Source organism: Rhinopithecus bieti, unplaced genomic scaffold, assembly GCF_001698545.2.
Source record: "Rhinopithecus bieti isolate Rb0 unplaced genomic scaffold, ASM169854v2 scaffold_10612, whole genome shotgun sequence".
Taxonomy (NCBI): domain Eukaryota; kingdom Metazoa; phylum Chordata; class Mammalia; order Primates; family Cercopithecidae; genus Rhinopithecus; species Rhinopithecus bieti.
Genome location: NW_016806990.1, coordinates 3089549 through 3107217, shown reverse-complemented (window position 1 = coordinate 3107217; position 17669 = coordinate 3089549). Strand labels below are relative to the sequence as shown.

The 17669-nt window shown below is 38.4% G+C and overlaps 1 long non-coding RNA gene across 3 annotated transcripts in view; it reads right to left on the bottom strand.

Moving 5' to 3' along the window:
- The window catches only part of LOC108534330 (uncharacterized), a 324475-nt gene that overhangs the window by 167513 nt on the left and 139293 nt on the right, over window positions 1–17669 (bottom strand). For all 3 annotated transcript variants that reach the window (XR_001886942.1, XR_001886943.1, XR_001886945.1), the window contains one exon: window positions 16562–16620. This is a non-coding gene — a long non-coding RNA (uncharacterized LOC108534330). The remainder of the gene's footprint in view (window positions 1–16561; window positions 16621–17669) is intronic.

The following is a 17669-nucleotide window of genomic DNA, read 5'->3' as shown; positions in this document are numbered from 1 at the left end:
TTCACTTATTTTGTACCCATTATGTACTTTCTGGCCTCTCTCTTTTTTTCATTTTTAAAACTAAAGCTTTTATCAGTTTTGAAATAGAAATATGTAGTGATTGAATTCCTATTTGTTTTTTAATTCCTGTTGCTTTAGTTTGTACACCTAATTTCTATGTAATGTTTTCTTCTGATTTCTCTATCCCAATGGACTGCAACTACCACCAAAAATACAAAAAAAAAGGAAGTAAGACAGGAAGAAAGGAGAGAGGGAGGAAGGAAGGAAGGAAGGAAGGAAGGAAGGAAGGAAGGAAGGAAGGAAGGAAGGAAGGAAGGAAATGATAAATGTTATGGGAATAAAATTCAAAACAGTATACACTCGTTATATAGATTCCTGGTTTCTCTGGGCCTGGAGGACAACCTGACTCTTTTGGGATGCACTTATACTAGGGTCCATGCTGAAGCTGGGGGAGGCCAGGGAAACACCAAATAATTTACCCATGTAATAGTGAGACTGCAACGCGCTGGGGTTATTTTTCTCTCTGAAAAAGGCAAGAACAAGGCCAGGCATCAGTAACATTCTAAAATTCTGAAGAGTAATATTAGGATGTGCTATGGGCTGCGTGCAGTGGCTCACAACTGTAATACCAATGCTTTGAGAGGTTAAGGCAGGAGAATCACTTGAAATCAGGAATCCAAAACCAGCCTGGGCAACATAGCAAGACCCTGTCCCTGCAGAAATGTTTTATAAAGCATTAGCCAGGCATGGGGGCCTGTGCCTATAGCTCCATCTACTCAGAAGAACGAGGCAGGAGGATTTATTGAGCCCCGGAGTTTGAGACTTCCGTGAACTATGTTTGTGCCACTGCACAACAGCCTGGGTGACAAAACGAGACCCTGTCTCTAAAATAATACAAAATTTAAAAAGAAGGTGCGATATAGTCTGAATATGTGTGTCCTTCCAAAATTCCTGTGTTGAAATCCTAATCCCAAAGTGATGGTATTAGGAGGTGGGGCCTTTGGGAGGTGACTAGGCAATAAGGGATCTGTCCTTAGAATGAAATTAGTGCCTTTACTGAAAAAAAAAAAAAAAAAGGAGAGCTAGCTTGTTTCTTCTACCATGTGTGGACACAAGTAGAAGGTGTTATCTGTGAGCTAGGCCCTCACCAAACACCAAATATACTGGCCTTGATCTTGGACTTCCCAGACTCCTGTTGTTTATAAGCTACTTAGTCTATGGTATTTTGTTATAGCAGCCCAAACAGACTAGGACAGAAGGATAATTCAGTCCTGTTATGCTCCTTAAGGATTAAAGAATTGCATGAATGCATACATATTTTTAAACAGTTAATGGCAGCTCCACTCATAATTCACTATTAAATTCACCTAAAACTCCCTGAATATATATAATCAACAACACAATGTATTTTCCCATTATTTCCCACATGAAACACTTACTGATGACATCATTAGAAGCAGAGCTTATCTGTAAATCTGATCCAATAGAAAAATATTAATGAATTGTTCTTAACAAGGACCTAATGCTTCGAAACTGTATCAGGTCCACCAATATAGTACCATGTTCCAAAAAATTTACATGGGGTTGAAATTTTCTTTCATTTGTAGCTTTTGGCTAAGGCACGGATGAGGAGAAGAAAGAATTCTTCAGAGTGAAGCAAGAGGAGTATAAATGATCATCTGTTACTATTCCTTTTTAACCTATATTGTGAAGAAAGAAAGAGAGAAAGAATGAAAGAGAGGGAGGGAAGGAAGGAAGGAAGGAAGGAAGGAAGGAAGGAAGGAAGGAAGGAAGGAAGGAAGGAAGGAGAAAGAAAGGGAGGAGACAAAATTTTAAAAAATCCAACAACTTGAGCTTTAAATATATTTAAAAACTGGAATCATTAGTCTATCTTGAGCTACAATATTTAGAAAGTTTTATTTGAAAAATAAAGAAAAGAGTGAAGAATACTACAAAATTCTGACTGCTTCAACTCCATTTTATTTTCACAAATCCATGTCTGGACTGGTTACTTTTAAAACTACTTTCACATAATTGACCTTGAAACTTTGCCTCTGGGGGAATTACAGTTCAATGTGTGAAGGAAGGTAATGAAGTAAAGGTAGAAAGTGAATGTAGATGATACCAATGCAAATTTTTCTAACTCATCAAATTTTTTAAAATTCAGAAATGTTAACTTATGATCTACAGATGAGCCATTATACTTTTCACCCATTCACAGTGACTCTGAAAGGTAAAATTAACTAGATTTGAAAAGCTTTCCATTACTAATTATATATTCCATTTGAAGCATGTGATCTCTGTGACCCACTCCCTATTCGTACTCCCCTCCCCTTTTGAAATCCCTAATAAAAACTTGCTGGTTTTGCAGCTCAAGTGGGCATCATGGAACCTGCTGACATGTGATGTCACCCCCGGAGACCCAGCTGTAAAATTTCTCTCTTTTGTACTGTTTCTCTTTACTTCTCAGACCAGCCGACACTTAGGGAAAATAGAAAAGAACCTATGTTGAAATATTGGGGGCTGGTTCCCCCGAAACTTATTTGATGGTAATTCTAACATGTTTGGTCAACCTTTTCTATTAAGCTGTGCTGAAAAATACCCACTTAAGCAACGGTCTCCCACCACCTCATTCCAATCTGCAGTGATGTCTCCAGATTTGTGATAACAGCAATAACACAAAACAGGCTTTCTACTGTTGTGAGTAAACAGCAGAATTCATGGAGAAGCAAGCTGTTTACTCATGTGAGGTGAATGGGCTTTTCCAGAAGAGCAGGATTTAGTGCCCTCAAGGAGGCAATTTATTAAATGGAGCCAGAAATGTGTGCTCATTTCACTGGTCTGAATAGAGCAAAGGCATCATCATTAAATAGTTACTTTAGGGCACCAAGATTTCTGTATCAGGTATTATGTAAACTTTATTTGTACATGCACCCAGTCCTCCCAACCAGGAACAGCAACATGACAATACCTACTAGGCCATTCTGCAAGATAGTCATGTATTTATAGTGAGAGAGGAACAAAGGCCTATTCTAGAAGTCAGGACACCTTCGTTTGTGTGACCTACTATGGGCAAAACACATAACATTTCATTCATCTGTATACATGGCGGTTAAACAAGATGATCTCTAAAATCCCCTTCAATTCTAAAGTAAAATTATTGATTCATTTTCTTCTCAATGTGTTAATTTATGTCTTCTAAGTTGTATTAAAAACATTTTTATTTCAGTAATGCCTCTTCCCTACTCAACCTAAATATATGCATAATTACCTTAAATTGAAACAAGATTTTTAGTGCAATGTTCTCTTTCCTGTCTCTCCAAAGCATATGGAGAAACCAAAGCAATGCAAAAGTTGTTCTATGGCTGTGGCAAAAATCACTGAACAAATAATTTCTATGCGCAAATAACATGAGTTGAAACCAGTTATCTCATTTCTCACCTCCTCTATTTTCAGTCCCCAAAATAGATGATTACTTGCTTATTTTGCAAAGTAGGTGTTTTCCTGGATATTGGGGTGAAAAAAAAGACAAAACAGAGATGCAAAGCAAAATCTCTTTTTAAAAATGTGTAAATCTATTGTGGGAACTTGATGGACTCAGCCATCAGGTGTTTTGGAGAAAAAAAAAAATGAAGAGGAAGGCCTGGAACTATATTCAAGTCAGACTGACTTCAGATAAAATCCAACATGACAAATTTTAAACTATTATTGGAACAATAAAGGAGCTATGTTTACGTGATTAATTTCCATAAGTCCCTAGTGTTGTATTTCAGGATTCAGGATTCAGTCGCTTAGAATTCTGTATCCTCTAATCCTACGTAAATGTCTATGTAAATGTCTATGTAAATGTCTATGTAAATAGACGTAAATGAACATCTATGTCACATATGCACTCCAAAAATATTAATTCACTGATTTCATTTTGTTTAGATAAAATTTTCAAAAAGACAAGGAATTATTATGCTTCACTCTTTGGACATGTACACAAGCACCCCAAACACAGCTAGGCTAGTACTTCTTTGAATATAAAAGATCTGCATTACTCCTCTTTGTTTCCAAGCACCTAACGCTATGTGCAACAGATTATTTACAAAAATGCTTTGTATGTGTAAGAATAAAGTATTTGGTGTGCAGTTTTTTTAAGGCAGAGCAAGAAATGAACACTAATAAAATAAAATATTTTCAATTTACTCAGTAGTCACTGGTGCCAGGCACTTTGCATATTTTACTTTTAATTCTTAAAATTACCTGCTGAGGCATTATCACCCCCATTTCCCAGAAGAGGGCATTTCCAAGAGGTGAAGCAAATTGCCCACCATTATATCGCTAAGAATCCGTAGCTTGCTCTCAAGCTCTGTCTTGCTGGCAGCAATGCCTGTGCTCTCTGTTGCAGCCCAATTTCTCTTCTTAGTCACTGCTCAACCATAAGCTGTCCAACTTACTTGTAACTTTATGAATACTGTTATAGAAAAGCATGGAGAAAAGTGTGTTTTTGCTTCAGGGCTAGCTAATATCTTCCAACCAAATCTCCAACTAATAATCAGTTTGTCTCATGCCTGGGTTGTTTTGTTCTGTTTTACTAAAATGTCTTTAAAATCTTTTCTGTCAGAGGAAAAACTTGTCTGAGAAGACAGACCTATATAAGTACCAAAAAATCAAATACAAGGGCCATTAAATGTTCCACAGGTGACCTCTAAGCTACCCAGAGGAATAATGGAGGGATGAGGGAGATTGGGGGAAAGGAAGGACGACTGTCACAGTCTTCCTAATTTAAGTAAGTCCTCAAAACTCAGCTCTTGAACCAGAGGCCTAATCACTGGAGGTCAGTAGACATATACGTTTCCATCTTAATTAATTATTTGCCTGTAAGACAAGGCCTTGTGGCAGCCTGGGCTTCTTCCTCAGACTGGTGAGCTGGTGAAGGAGGTCACGGGAGTAACCAAGACCTCTGAGACTATGACTTGCTGACGCTGGGCCCCACCTTGTCCCACATTCCAAATGCTTGTGTTGCCAAAGCTGAAGAATCAGGTTAGAGCTCCAGGGTTGGCTCCATACTCAGCAAGCAGCATGTGGACCGTAGCAGCTGTGGCCTTTGACCAGAGTTCCATCTTTTTATTGTATGTTCTTATAACTCTTGTCATCAGGAATGGGGCCTGCTCATTGGAAATCGGCCTAACTCTTCTTGGCTGTACATCCGCCCAAAGGTTAGCGACTTTATCACAATGCTTTGACCATTCACTCCAAAGCAAGCCATATACTGGAATTTGTCATTTGCTCCAATTCTTCATTCATGACACCAGAAACTCACATTTAACTTCTTAAAAATAGCACTTAGAAAATATAAACATCCTTATTACTTGATCTTGTTTCTTCAGCTTCCAAGAGGAATATGAAATATGAAATATGACTAATTTTTAACAATTCACTAAGCTTAAGTTTTATATTTATAACTGCTTTGCATACAGATGTATAACAAATGTCATATCCAAATTTGTCATAAATATATAATTAAGATGTTTTCCAAGGATTGTGCAAACTGGTCTACATAAATGACCTCACAGCAAACCTAGGAGATAGTAATGGGGGAAAAAGAAGACTTGGAGAGGTAAGCATGTCCAAAGTTGTGTAGTGATTTAAACAAACTTTACAAATATCCGTAACTAAGTAGATCACTCTCATATCCATTGAGATAAATTAATTGTGTCTTCTGAAGTGGCAAGAACTTATCTGAATCATCATTTTTGCTCTGATAATATACTCATCTACATGATAGCCATTTGCTGTATGTGTCCAATTATATAGTCAAAGGTTTAAGGCTGTAGATTCTAATAAAAACTATGAAGTATTTCCCTAGAAAAAAAAAAATGGCCATCCATGCATCTGCCACAGTTATTTCCACAATTTCAGGGTGCTGGAAGGCCTTCTGTAGCTTGTCTGTAGGCTTGAACACCCATGTATTTTAGAGGATCATGAGCCCCAGACTTAGAACACCTCCCACACTATCCTACACTACTTCCTCTCTTTCGCAGGCTTTTGCCTTGCACACTTTTGGTGCTGGAGAAAAAGGCTAATGCTGAAAAAGGAAGACATTTGCTCTAAGTGTCTTTAAACTTTGAAACCTTTACAGTCTATGAGGCTATAAATATAGTTTACCAGGAAGCTTGTTTTTCCTTTTTTTTTTTTTATCATATTAAAATATAAAACCCAGAAAAGACAGAACTGTAATGTGCACTCTCTGAGCCGTGACTTTGGTGAGCACTTTGGGAACAGACATGTCTTTATTGGATTGTTTTTGTCTTACAACACAAAAGGCACTGATAGCTGCAGGAAATCCAGATATGTCTGTGTAGGTTGTTTCATGCTGTAGATATTTAAGGAGGTGTGAAAGTGGACATTAGCACTCTTTTTGGAAGGAAAAGACTCTTCTTACTTGAACACTACTAACATTTAAACATAACTTAGCAGACCAAAATTCAAGGCTATTTAAAATATGTTCCCTTGGTAAGATCTAAAGTTCAGTTGTACATTTTTAATCTCGGTATGAAATTCACATATTATCTCACTTTATGCTCCCTCCTAAAATGTTTTAAATTCTAAACATTCTATTTCTTTCTGGGATATGTAGCCAAAATATCTTAAATCTAATCCTCTGTCCCATCCTTTGTGCCATATTTTGGTACTTTATAATATTTTGCCTGGGTTTTTTAGAATAGCTTCCTGTCCCATAACTCCCTGACCAAGTCAGAGGGTATTGACAGACATTAGCTATTTCCCTAATTATTAAATCTGATGTCAACCACTTACTTTAAAATTCCTTTTGGTTCCTATTCCTTCCAGATTTAGACCCAAATTTCTTATTTTAGCTCTCAAGGCCCTTCCAATCTATTTCTGGCCTAATATCCCATTGGTAATTCTATCTAAACTCCTCTCCACTTCCATTAAACCACCAATATGCCTCTAAATTCATTCCAGTTATACTAAAGTCCTCATCATTTTTAAGCACATCAAGATCTGCTATAAAAGATATGGAATCGGCCAGGTGCAATGGCTCAGGCCTGTAATCCCAGAACTTTGGGAGGCTAAGGGGGGCGTATCACGAGGTCAGTATATAGAGACCATCCTGGTCAACATGGTGAAACCCCGTCGCTACTAAAAATACAAAAATTAGCCAGGTGTGGTGGTGTGTGCCTGTAGCGCCAGCTACTCAGGAGGCGGAGGAAGGGGAATTGCTTGAACACGGGAGACAGAGGTTGCAGTGAGCCAAGATCACGCCACTGTACTCCAGCCTGATGACAGAGCAAGACTTCATCTCAAAAAAAAAAAAAAAAAAAGAAAGAAAGATATGGAATCAACCTAGATGCCCATCAATGATAGGCTAGATCAAGCAAATGTGGTACATGTACACCATGGAAAACTACACAGCCATGAGAAAGAATGAGATCAAGTTCTTTGCAGCAACATGAATGGAGATGGAGGTCATTATTCTAAGCAAACTAACACAGGAACAGTAAGCCAAATACCATATGTTCTAACTTGTAAGTGGTAGCGCAACACTGAATACACACGGACACAAAGAAGGGATCAACAGACACCGGGCCTACTTGAGGGTAGAGGGAGGAAGGACAAGGAGGACCAAAAAGCTACCTCTTGGGTACTATGCTTATTACCTGGTGACAAAATAATCTGTACACCAAACCCCCACAACACACAATTTACCTATATAACAAACCTGCACATGTACTCTTGAACCTAAAATAAAACCTAAACATTTTTTAAATTTAAAAAATACGTAAATAAAGACTTGCCATAATAAGAAGCATGCTCTCTCTCGGGATGTTCACCTTCATCAACTGAAGCTGCCTACTCACCTTCTAAGACTCAGTTCCAATGTCATCTCTTCTGAGGAGACTTTCAGGAACTCCTCATGTAGTTAGCCTATCTTTGTGCTCAATCCCATTTTCTTTGTAACTCTGTAAAAGCTAGCATCAGCCAGGCGCAGTGGTTCACGCCTATAATCTCAGCACTTTGGGAGGCCGAGGTGAGTGGATCACCTGAGGTCAGGAGTTTGAGACCAGCCTGGCCAACATGGTGAAAGTCCATCTCTACCAAAACTACAAAAATTACCTGGGCGTGGTGGCACACCCCTGTAATCCCAGCTACTCAGGAGGCTGAGGTACGAGAATCGCTTGAACCCAGGAGGTGGAGGTTGCAGTGAGCCAAGATCACGCCACTACACTCCAGCCTGGGTGAAAGAGTGAGATTTTATCTCAAAAATAAAAAAAGAAAGAAAGCTGGTATCATTAAAAGTTTTATGCATGATAATCTGTCTCGCCAGGAAGACTATAAGGTCCTCAAAGACAGACAAATTTTATATTATCCTTATAGAGCCTGCACCAGGTCAATGACTGACATAGCTCATTAGCTCAGAAATTATTTGAATAATCAATAATATAGTAGAGTGAATGTGAGAATAAATTTTTACTGTATTACTATCAATCTCTAAATTGGATGTAAATAAATTACAGTAGAAAAATTTAGACATTTCTAAATGAATATTGTTAAAATACTTAAATATATGAGAAAGGAAAAAGGGAAAGTTGAATTTATTTGAACCTTGTAGTCTCTAGACAAAGACGAAATATCACGTTCTAAATTCCTAGAATTGTTCTTATTCAAGAAAGAAAATGACATTTTAGAAAAAGTAGCTTGGAATTTAAGAATCATAGGAACATTTTGGAGTCAATATATTCAAAAGGTAAGAAAGGAAGTATGATAACAATTCATAAAAAAATGAAAAACAATAGGACTTCCCTCAAATCTTACAGGAATTTGTCCTTGCTGTTACTGGATATAATCCTGCAAATGGATATTTATTATGGCCTTTTTTTTTCTTCCAAAAGAAAGCAATTTAGTGTGAAAAGTAATGTTGAGTCTGTTTGTGCCTGTCCACCTTTAGTTTTCTCCAAGATTTAGCCCCTACATCAAGGCTCTGCGACAGGCTTACATATTTCCCCAAGACATCACTCAGTAACCTGTGGCTTATTCAAACTGGTAAGTCTCTGGGATTCTAAATTTTATGGTGCAAGAGTTTTACAATATTTCTCTTAAAGTAAAATTAAAGAAGTGTTTTACAATATACTGGGGTGTGAAAAAAAAAGTCATCTATCACATTTTAGAAAGTGTGATTTTTCTGTCCCACTTTAGAAAAAGACTTGAAATACTATGAAAGTTAGGTAGAGTAAAATCTTACAAAAAAAGCTTTGGGGCCGGGCGCGGTGGCTCAAGCCTGTAATCCCAGCACTTTGGGAGGCCGAGGCGGGCGGATCACAAGGTCAGGAGATCAAGACCATCCTGGCTAACATGGTGAAACCCCGTCTCTACTAAAAAATACAAAAAAAAAAAAAAAAAAAAGCTTTGGTTCCTGCTGTTTCAATTTAATTAAGGTTTGACCTCCTCTCCTTTCTACCACAATTCCACAAGATGCCTTAAGTCTGACCATCCTCTTGCATATCCAGGACAACCTCAAATCCCCAGAAAGGCAAATCTCTCTTGCCCTCCTCAATCTCCACCTGCCTATCACTCCCACTTTCTTTTTCCCCTCCTTCCCCACAGAACCCCACAGTTAGCCCATGTGGTGACTTCATGTAAGTCAAGCATAAGACAAAAGACAAGACACTTTATTGTCATGTGCTGGAAAATTTTTGCAATAACTATATCAATATTTGATGACTGAGATAAATAGTTTCTCCAAAATCATTCAATCTGTAAAACTACAAGCAAAGCCTCACTCACACACACGTGCACATGCACACACATACCCCTACCAGGATCACTGACTTTACAATATCAATGAATCTGGTGGAATTTCAAAAAAGGAAATTTTTTTCTAGATTTTCCGTAAAAATACAGCATTCAACTTACTCCATAAAATCCAGGAACATGACTTAGACATCATATGTTTCCTACTATGTCTGGCAGCTGCTGAATGAAAGAAAAGTATACTGTCAACTCTGCAAAGAGTCTCCTTCCCTTCAGTTAGGAAATCGGGCAAAGAAGGAAGGAATTAGGCCACTAGGCAGCACCCCGGTACCTCTTTAAAGATCCCTTGGAGAAAGAGATCTGTCCTGCCTACTTGCAGTAAAAAGCATTCATAGTGCAAGCCTTTTTAGAAACCTTCAGGCAAGCAGTATTGCTGAAGGTAAGTTCTGTGATCTGAAGAATTTACTGTGAATCCTAGAATAGATCTGGACGAAGACTGGTCACCATGCTCCTCTAAAATTAGACTAAGAATTAGAAGACATTAGGTGAATGTATGAGAATATAGCCAGGCTCTTGAGAGAGGAGCGATTACTAAGGTGAAGAATAATGGAAAATATTGTGAAGAAGAAATTACTTATTATTATATTACTAGCTAGCTAGCTGGATAGATAGACAGGTAAACTAAAGGGCAAATTTAGAAATTCATTTAACACTAATGAGATAATGATTACATATGGTTAATATAAAGAAGTCATACAAATAGATACAAAAAGACGAAAACACCAAAAAAAAAAAGCTATAAAAGGTAGCTCCTTCATTTATTTATTCATTCAAAACTACTAGAACATCTCCCATGTGGCAAGCACCATCCTGGGTGTTATAAAGACAGCCATGAATAAAGAGAAGTCTATGACATAGATATTCATTCTTAGTTGAGAAGACAGAAAATTAAACAAACAAAAAAAAATGTGTAACATAATGGCCGAAATGTCAGATAATGACAAATGCTATGAAGTACTTTAAATAAATGATTAGGGAAAACCTTTGGTTTTTGAAGAGTTTTATACATTGAAGGACAATGTAGTCTATTCTGTAGAATATTACTCTGGCTCATGTGTGGTAAATGCATTCTAAGAGGGCAGGAGTGAAAACAAGAGGACCTGTCAGATCATGATACACTACAAGAAGTAAAATCTGATGGCTGTGCAGCTATGAGAAATGTCTGGATTCTAGATGTTTTTGAAGGTATCGTTGGCAGGATTTATTGATTCTATGTGCTATATGATACTAAAAAAAAAAAGATTCAAAAAACACTTTCAAGTTTGTTCCCTGAATAACTGGTAAATTACAGTTCCAAATATTAAGATTGATCATGTTAAGGGCTGGCAATTTTGGGGGGAAAAATTAACATTTGGTTTCAAATATATTAAGTTAATGATGCCTGATTGACATCCAAGTGGAGTTGTTGTATAGGCAATTACATACACAAATCCAGGGGCTAGGTGGAGTTCGATAAAAGAAGATTTGGGATTTGTCAGCAAAGAGATGATATTGAAAGCCAGGTGACACCTAAGATGTCAGCATAGGTGGAGAGGAGGGTCAGAAAGGAGCTAAGCATTCTATCTGCTGGCTGGATGTTGGTGCCTTAAAAACTGTCTATTGAATACAACAGCTTGCTAATGTAGGTTGCTAAATGAATGCACAGAATAGAACCCCAGTCCCTCTATTGAGTTTTACATGAGCAAGAAACAAACATCTTAACATGTTAAGTCACTTAAATTTTGAGGTTTATCTGATGCTTTAATTGGTGTTATCTTAACTAAAATAGAAATTAGTACCAAGAACGGACACTAATAAAAACAAAAACCCTAAAATTGGTGGCACTGGCAGAACATAACTAGGAAACTAATAGCAGAGGCTGGAAAAATGAAACCCCAAGTTAAGCAGAGGCAAGATGTTCAGTAACAATGATGCCCACGGTATCTTTGGAGGCAGGCCACTAACCTCCCTAGCCTGTGGCTGTAGCAAAAGAGAATGTAAAATGGAATTATGTGAGCATGCATTAGATGTTACTAGCTTTATTTGGCAAGATATTAGAAAAAGAAATGACCACAGGAAAGAATTATCCAAAGTACACATAAAAATGAAAGGGAGTAAGAAAACATCCAGAAATGTTAAGCCTCAAAAGTTGGGAATGCTTACCTCAAACATTAATACATAATTTTTGAAATTGAATAATGAATAGTCTTAAGATATAATTACGTGACGAAATTCAGATTGAACCAGGCCTTCATCCCAAGTCTCATGGCCTTGGGGTAGATGTCATTGAGTTGAGAAAGAAATAAACGGTGATGAGAAGAAAAACAAATACTACTACTTTAAGAATTATGTCTAAGAAAGAATTGTGGGTATGGTATGGCATATTGAACTGATTGTAAGCAAAGAGACGAAAGTCTATTAGTTGCTTTCTATTTTTAATTTTTTAATGTTTATGGATACATAATAGTTATACATTTATGGGGTACATGTGATATTTTGATACAAGCAGACAATGTATAATGATCAATGCATAACGGTAATTGGGGGTATTCACCACCAATTACTACAAACATTTGTCATTTCTTTGTGCTGAAAACATCCCACATTTATTCTTCTAGTTATTCTGAAATGTATCATAAATTATTTTTAACTATAGTAGCCCTATTGTGCTACCAAACACTAGATCTTATTCCTTCTACCTAACTGTATTTTGTAACTTTATCCCCTTACCCCCACAACCCTTCCCAGCCTCTGGTAGCCACCATCCTATTCACTACCTCCACGAGATCAATTTGTTTTAGCTCCTACATGTAAGTGAGAACATGCAACATTTGTCTTCCTGTGCCTGGAAGAGATGAAAGTCTTATTAATTTTAAAGAAAATTATATTGCAAAAACAACCATGAGCTAGGACGTAAAAGCCTTTGGCTGAGCCTGGAAGCAACTCTTAGGCCACCCAGCTCATACAGGCAGGAGGCAGGCAGCGAAACCTCTAGGGCCCTCAACTGCCATTGCGGCCACGGCAGATAATAGACAAGCAAAGCTTCCCAGATGGCAGAAGCAGGGGCCCCCCAGAACAATGGATGGGAAAATTCCTCCCTGAGAACAGAATCAAGTTCTGACCACGGCACTTCTCTCACTGCCAAGACTACATAACAGTTGTCCACAGGATTTCATCATTACCATGGACTAGTGACTACTGCATACATTGCAATTTTCTGTTTTCTGCCTGAGGTATTTATTCCAGTTATCCTGTCCTGGTGCCACCATGCATGTGGCTGGAGTGGAGGAGTTAGAAATTTTGCAACTAATCTAGTAATCTAATAAATAATTGGTAACTTTGCATATTAACAGGTTATAGTAAAGTATGAAATATTTTACAAAAATATTATGTATATATATACACATATATACACACATGCAAATATTATGGATAACTCCTAAATATATTTTGTCTTTAGCTTACTTCCAACAGACACTCAACAGTTTTACTTTTTAATGCTTTAAGTTATGTCTAATATCAGGAATTTCTGAGACAAGACTCTATAGTATTTTCACGTCATCTTTAGTACAAGCTTTTGTAATCAAAGTCTCCATTAAACTGCTCTAGGCAACCTTGCTTGTCTACACCTATTTCATCTTTATCTACCAAAAGTACTTACCCAAGGAACTTTGTGCTGCCATTACCTCTGAATTATATGTTTTTTCAAGTTCCATAATACAGTATAAGAAAAAGGAGGCCTGCTAGGGAAATAGCCCACTATGTTAGTTTTACTTCCTCAACAGCACACTTGAAGACAAAGATTTGAATTCACGTAGTTTGTTTGGAAACTGATCCCAAGAAACACTGATTAGAAAGTAGGGGAGTGAGGTAAAGATGGGAAGGAAGTCAGGAAAAGCTACTTTGTCAAGCAAGTTGCCCCTCAGGTGACTATAACTTTGTGCCCCTGGGAAGCTGTAAGATGGACGCTCAATGTGGTGCTCCTCCATGTTGGTTCATCCACTGGGACCCACAGACCTAATCTTCTGTGTCTGTAATTGAGGGCTGCTCCTTGATGGCAGTCTTTCCTCCAGTACTCCCAGACTGCTGCAGGCCCCACTGGCCAGAGACACAGTCACCAGCAATTGGAAGTCAAACCAGATTGTACAAAAATGGTAAGGACGCAGGTGATGTGGGCAGCATGTGCTCTATCCACTATGCAATTTGTCAGAGAAAGCACTCATAGGTAGAAGCTGCTGAACTTAAAATATCTGAAACTTCTGTCCCATCAGCATTCCTCAGGGTATTCAGGAAACATTATCAGTTAATATTTAGGATTTATTCCCAACACTTTTTGCCTTTCAGTATTTAGATGTAAGTTTTCTCCCTATTAAGATATTAACAAACTAATGGCATGCTATATATCCAGAATAAAATCCAATATTCGACTTCCAAAACAGCGTATAACAAAACGACTTTCTTCTAAGCATAGATGAGGTTGCCATCTCCCTACAGTGCAGTCAATTCTAAATTTGCACCTACAGTATGTGACATTATCCCACTTCTGCATAAATTACATGCATTTCCAAAGGTGCTAGATATTCATAATGTTTCTTTATAGTCCATTTAAAAATAGTAATACTACTGGAGGAAAAAGAATATAGTTAAGTTGTAGACTGAGTAATACATAATTTAATCATCCTAAAAATTGCCATAGATCAATTTAAGAGCAGATAATGTTCCTGCGAATGACGGTGAACTGATTGCATGTCTTTAGATCAATATTGTCTGTTTTAGATTGCAAACTCCTAGAGGGCAAGGATAATTTTGTTTAAATTTCCTTTACTAAAGGCTTAGTACCATACCATGCACTTAAAAAAAGCTTTTTTTTTTTAATGTAAGTATTAATATTTTGATCCTAACAAAGTTCAAAAATTCTTCTATGGTTTCATTCTGGTCAACTATATGGACTTGGCTTTCTTAAAGTTCTGGTACAAGTCGGGCAGGGTGGTTCACGCCTGTAATCCTAGCACTTCGGGAGGTCAAGGCAGGCAGATCACCTGTTGTCAGGAGTTTGAGATCCGCCTGGCCAACATGGTGAAACCCTGCCTCTACTAAAAATACAAGAATTAGCGGGCATGGTGGCAGGCACCTGTAATCCCAGCTGCTTGGGAGGCTGAGGCATGACAATTGCTTGAACCCAGGAGGCAGAGATTGCAGTGAGCTGAGATCATGCCACCGCACTCCAGCCTGAGTGACAGATTAAGACTCTGTCTAAAAAATTAAAAATAAAAAAGCTTTTGCATAATCTACATATAGGCTCTGTTGAATATCATGCAAGTTGTTCAGAAGTTGTTTGTAAACTAAATTCTGCCTGAATTATTCTGCCAATCCACATCCCAGCTTTAATTTAACTTAGGGACCAGCATGCTTTGAACAGAAAAGTTACCCATGGTGGTTATTCACACTGCTCAGTTTTATCACCTCCCCTTCTCGTTCCGGCACCTGGTAGAATTCAACTTTCGGACTCCCTGAAGCTTGCATAGGACCCTAAACTAGTTCTGGGTAAGTACAAATGACATAAATTATTTAAGACCAAAATGTATAATTACTGACTTGAGACTATCCCAAATTCTATTTCCCTCTATCAAAACAATTGGTTATATTCTGAAGAAATGTCTGCTCCATTCCTGAAGTTCTACAGTGCGGACACATGGAAACACTCCCTACTGATCCATGCTGGAATTTAGCATGAGTGAGAAGTAGGTCTTTGGGACTGTAAGCCGCCAAATTTGGGGAGTTGTTTGTTCCTCCAGATCACACTCTTCACCCTAGCTGGCTGCAGAAGGCCAGACTAAAGAGTCAGTCAATTAGATTTCTTGCCCTCTGGCTCCAGATTGGATTCTATTATTAGAGAGATCTGGCAGAAGATCAGAGGGAAGCAGGTGAATGAGGAAAGCGTATTCATATTCCCTTAGCTCACAAGTTCCCATTTCCCTACATGACAACCACGGCTCTTCTCAAGGTGGCCCCTGCATAGGAGCCTCTCTTTCCAGCTAACTCACCCCTTCAAGCCTAGGGTTGGAAATAGACCCTGTGTTACTAGTCTTGGATACACTCTATCTCATGGTTCCCCTATTTCCTATCTACACCTTTGCAAGCAGTCCCTTTATTGGATATTCTTTGAATTACTCTGTGAGAATGAGCCATCTGTTTCCTGCCATAACACCAATTGATAGGTTTTTACAGCCTGTACTGTCTGGTTTACTCATTCTGCCAATAAAACATGACATTGTCCACATAGCGTTCTTCCTGAACGACTGTGGTTTCCTCTACATTCAACCTTGCCAAAATCAAGGAAGAGGCTGGAGATCTAAATTCCACTATCCTCTCAACAGTATTTATACAATAGAACTCTTTCCCCCAGACAATAATGCCTTTCGGTCTGAGAAAGCAGTGGCATTCCTAAATTACAATTTGTTGCTCCTCTGTCCAATTCCAGCCTATTTTAACACTGCAGTACTGATTCTTTCACATTTTAGGGAACTCTAAGAAAGCAAGGTCTTTGATATTATTCCTTCCTCCTCACATCACCTCCACACATCTTCCCCCAGGTTGAGTTTATTTTTGTTTAGTGTGCCAAAAGAAAAAATCTTCATAAAAATAATGTTCATAGACAGTTGATTAGTGATTCCAGATACTGGATATTGACAGGCCTGACATACCTTCAGTATCCTAATAAAGCAATTCATTTAGCTAGTTAAGAAATGAACAGATTACTTACCTACTTGGAATGCCAGGAAGACTTGTTTCACCTTGCACTTAAGAGTTCAATGACATCACCTAAAAAAAAAATCATAAAAGGATCTCAAATACATACATTAAAATTTCAAAAAGAGAGAGACACTAGTAAATTACAGATTATCATCTATGAAATATGTTCAAAAGCACAGTTTAACAAGCCTATATTTAAAATTACTACAAATAAAAGTGATTTTGCCATTAGAGGTAATTTATGCTTTATGTACGTTTGACTTATCAAATTATCTCCTAAAAGTCCAATCCAAGTTTGTTGGAGATAGATAAACATTCTATCTCCCTAAAAATCACTGTTTTGTTTTCCTTTCCTGGATAGTGCTTCTTTACCCTTGATTTCTAACATTTATGTAGCATTTCACAATTTCATAACCTTTTCATATACGTTGGTAGTTCTTAGCCTTTTGCAATTTGTGGAGACTTTTAAGGATCTGATGACAATAATGAACACTCTCACCAGAATTTTGTGCATGCAATGTTGGAGGGTTCACTGATGTCCTAAAATCCATCCAGGGTTACTAACTCCAGTAATCCATAGGTTAATCGTCACAACATCTCTATGAGGTAGGTATTGCTATCACCATTTTTTAATTAAGAAAATTAATCTGGAGGGGGCGGAGCAAGATGGCCGAATAGGAACAGCTCCAGTCTCCAACTCCCAGCGCGAGCGACACAGAAGACCGGTGATTTCTGCATTTTCAACTGAGGTACTGGGGTCATCTCACTAGGGAGTGCCGGACAATCGGTGCTGGTCAGTTGCTGCAGCCTGACCAGCGAGAGCTGAAGCAGGGCGAGGCATCGCCTCACCTGGAAGCGCAAGGGGGAAGGGGATCCGTTTTCCTAGCCCGGGGAACTGAGACACACAACACCTGGAAAATCGGGTAACTCCCACCCCAATACTGCGCTGTAAGCATACAGGCATTCCAGGAGAATATATCCCACACCTGGCCGGGAGGGTCCCACGCCCACGAAGCCTCCCTCACTGCAAACACAGCAGTCTCCCGCGATCTATCCGCAAGGCAGCAGCGGGGCGGGGGGGGGGGCGCCCGCCATTGCTGAGGCTTAAGTAGGTAAAC